This window comes from Nycticebus coucang, chromosome 10 (assembly GCF_027406575.1).
Source record: "Nycticebus coucang isolate mNycCou1 chromosome 10, mNycCou1.pri, whole genome shotgun sequence".
Classification (NCBI taxonomy): Eukaryota; Metazoa; Chordata; class Mammalia; order Primates; family Lorisidae; genus Nycticebus; species Nycticebus coucang.
In genome coordinates this window covers 15,320,566-15,324,469 of record NC_069789.1, presented here as the reverse complement: position 1 = coordinate 15,324,469, position 3,904 = coordinate 15,320,566, and the positions used below count along the sequence as shown (strand labels likewise).

The 3,904-nt window shown below is 40.8% G+C and overlaps 1 pseudogene; it reads right to left on the bottom strand.

Moving 5' to 3' along the window:
• Positions 1–1,010: 1,010 nt before the first annotated feature.
• Positions 1,011–2,638, bottom strand: LOC128597367 (serine/threonine-protein kinase RIO2-like; annotated as a pseudogene).
• Between the last annotated feature and the right edge of the window lie 1,266 nt (positions 2,639–3,904).

The following is a 3,904-nucleotide window of genomic DNA, read 5'->3' as shown; positions in this document are numbered from 1 at the left end:
ATCTCTAGAGCCTGTGTAATACAGAAAACAGAGAAATAAAGAGTACTGAAAGAAATTAGTGTCCATGATACCTAGCTAAAATGTCTTTACAAAATAAGGGTAACATTTTACTTTTGGAAATAAAAAATAAATGAATGTAAAACATTGATAAATTTTATTACTAGTAGGAGCTTCTTTAGATAGAGAAGTTTTCTGATATGAAGTTCGGGGTAGCAAAATAAAAGATAACAAATTTATTTGTTTTTCTTTTATGGTGAAAAGTTATCTATTTAGAATTAGCCAGCTGGACTCGGTTTAAATAATCCCAATTTTGTTGGCAACATCCAAAGCATCATAATCAGAAGCCAGTGGAACATAAGCCTTCTTCTCATCATCAGGCCTGATCAGGGTGTTGACCTTGGTCAGCTTCTTCACACCCTGTTTGATGTAGTCCTTGTTGGTTTGACATCCACAATGAACCCAAGCGTGTTGTTGTCTTCTATCTTCTTCATGGCAGATTCAGTGGTCAGGGGGAACTTGATGATGGCGTAGTGGTCTTGCCAGCTTATGTCTCCTGGGGACACTCTTCTGAGGATATTTGGGCTGTCTCTGGAGCCTCAGAGTTTTTGCCGCTGGAAAATGGATGATGTACAGATCTTTTCATACACACACGTGTGTGTGTGTGTGTTTATTTTATTTTATTATTATTATTATTGTGACTGTGGATGCCTTTTAGCGCTGTCTTCTTGGCCTCAGATACCTTTGCTTTGGCTTCTGGGGTGGGGCAGGAGCTTCCTTCTTTGCTTTCAGCACCATCTTGTGAAAAGCAAGACAACAAATTAATAAAACTTATGGGACATCAAATCACGGTGGACATTGGACTTTAAAAATCATGAAGTGTTCTTTTTTTAATTTTTATAAATGAAATAGTGTTTATTTATCTATTTATATATTGGCCTTGATGCAAAAGAAGACTAAAAGTGGCTTAAAAGGGGATTAGAGTAACTTTAAAAATATATAAAATATACATATTATTCTCCCCAAAAGCTAGCTGCTTCCAAACTTGATTTAATATTATGCATGTTTTCCCTTCGTTGTTTGTTAAACACATTTGCTTCTCCTTTCTGTAATCGCCGTCTGACTGCTGATTTTTGCTGTTTTGTCTACTGATGTTTCACCTTCTGTTTCACAGTTCTGGAGGAATTGTTGAACAGCTCACAACACTGTCCATAGAAGAAGTAATACTCAGAGTTCTTGTTCTACACCAATTAATGTCTCGCATATTTTTTTCATCTCTGAGAGGCCTGGATTCTTTATTCAGTGACACAAGGCAGTTAGATGAGAGCATTCATCCACACACTCCTCAGAGCCAGCAGAGGCTTCTCCTTGATGTGTCTGACCACCTTGTCTCAGGTAATTTTCATTTCTGTTTTTCTACCCAGAAAATTCAGGTATGGAATTTTTGTCAACAACCTGCCCTTTCATTTTCTCTAAAGCCTGGCTGAAGTAAGTCATTTCAAAGTGGTGTGCATATCAGCTCTCTGCTCTGATGAACTGTCCTCCCTGATCTGTTCCAGGTCTTTGAATGATCTGTAGCCACCTGACTGGTCCACACAGTTCTGTTCACTTTCATCCTCGGACGTACAAACCTCTGATTTTTCTGACACTTCTCCATCCGAAAATAAACACTGAGATCCCTCTTCTGTCTCAGTGTCCCTCTCATCTGGGCCCACCAGGTCATCACCAGCCTGCAGCTCCTTTGTGTAGCCACTGGCAGAATCCTACACATCAAGAGAGCCTTCCCTCCTAATATAACTAAAGGTCGGATAAAGCTCCCTTTCATAGTCAAAATGCTTCATGAAGAAATCTCTAATGCACTTGATGTCTCTGTCAAAATATCATTGAGACCATCTATGGAAAATTGACCATGGTAATACGATCATTTTCATCCAAAATGAGATTGAATTCATTGAAATCTCCATGAATCAGCCCATGATTCCCAAGTCTTACAATTAGTTCCATAGCTTCAACATATACTGAGGCAGGCTATTCAACATGGTGTATCTGACATAGAGGATAACCATTTATGATCTCCATGACCACTGCATGGTGATTGTAATCTACTGGCTTTGGAACTGGAAATTTTTTCTTATATGATACCTTTCATAGAGGCAAATTCCTTCACAGCAGAGAGAAGAGATCAATAAAGCCAAGACACATCATGCCTGTGTTTATGGTAATCATGCTTGTTTTTCAGATTTTGAAAGGAGGTTCTTCTTAGTCTGTGAAGCTCTAATGCAAATTGCCATCCTTCTTCATTTGCAACAATGTAAATATCTGATTCTTTACCAACACCCATCTGGTTTCCAACAGACTCAACTACTTGTCTGGAAGAAAGTGTTTTCAAAGCCAGGTAATCATAGCCTGCATTTGTCAACCGATAGCCCTGGACAGTCTTGGTACCCTCCCAAGCTATGAGTTTATGTTTCACTAATTCTCTTAAAACTTTATTACTGCCACAATGTTTAAGGCTGGCTATAGAGGCGATCAAACTGCAGGGAACTATCTCATGGTTCTTCATGCCCTTTTCAACCACCATCAGAACCCTGAAGTCATCCTGGCTCAGGTAGCGCAACTTGGCCACATTCACCTTCCCCATGGCGGTAGCAGACGGAAGTCCAATCACGAAGTTTTTTTTTTTTTTTGTAGAGACAGAGTCTCACTTTATCGCCCTCGGTAGAGTGCTGTGGCGTCACAGAGCTCACAGCAACCTCCAAATCCTTGGGCTTAGGTGATTCTCTTGACTCAGCCTCCCAAGTAGCTGGGACTACAGGCGCCCACCACAATGCCCAGCTATTTTTTTGTTGTTGTTGCAGTTTGGCCGGGGCTGGGTTTGAACTCGCCACCCTCGGCATATGGGGCCGGCGCCCTACCCACTGAGCCACAGGTGCCGCCCCAATCACGAAGTTTTTAAACAGCATCATTTTTCAAATAATTGATATACAATAAGAGTATAATTTTTACACATGGTAATTAAATCAAACAAATTATCTTCTACTTGAAATGGTAACTGAGGAGAGGAAAACCTACTCTTCAGAGAATTATTTTTATTTTATGCCACTTATTTTGTATATTTTGGAGAACATTATTCTTTTTTTTTGAACTGAGTAGCACCAAAGGATCAACTGTGGCATTTTTTGGACATTCCTGATGACTGAGCCATATGCCCAAAACAAGGTTGAGGAGAATGGAATAATAAAATCCACTCATTACATGGCCACAAATCAACTCACTAGCAGCAGGATGGTCTGGGTGGCCCTCTTCTCTGGGGAGGCTTTAGGGGAGAGTCTGGTGCTGTGAAGGTGCTGAGATTGTCTCTGCTCCCTGAACCAGGAGAATCACTATGTCAGCACTTGAGAGTAGCATGATTCCTACAAAGGAGACACACCTGGATAATGAGAGTGCAAAAAGAAGTCCCCTGATGATGGGATTCATGGGGGAAAGTGACAAGTGTTTATCTTCAGTAGATTTGTCTGGTCAAATTTTAAGTAGCTATGGTGTAGAAGATCATGCTATGATTAAAAGACAAGGTGCAGGCCCACAGAAAGAATAAAACATGGATGATGTAATCTGTGGATTTACGTTTAAATCTGGTGAAGCAGGAGGTCCTGGGGCTGACAGTGATGACCTGGAGCATGCTCAGGAGGCTGGTGGTGCAGATGGAGAGATCCTTGATCACCCTGTTCAGGTGGAAAATTGCCTCACATTTAAGGTCATTCTGAAAGTTCAATGATCCAAAGAGTTTTTGAGACCCCAATAATAGCACAATGAAGAACTTCACACATGAACGAAGGCCAAGTGACAGGTGGTCAGGTCCATGGGTTTCACCCTGTGATCAGAGGAAGTATGAAGATGCAGAAGAGGA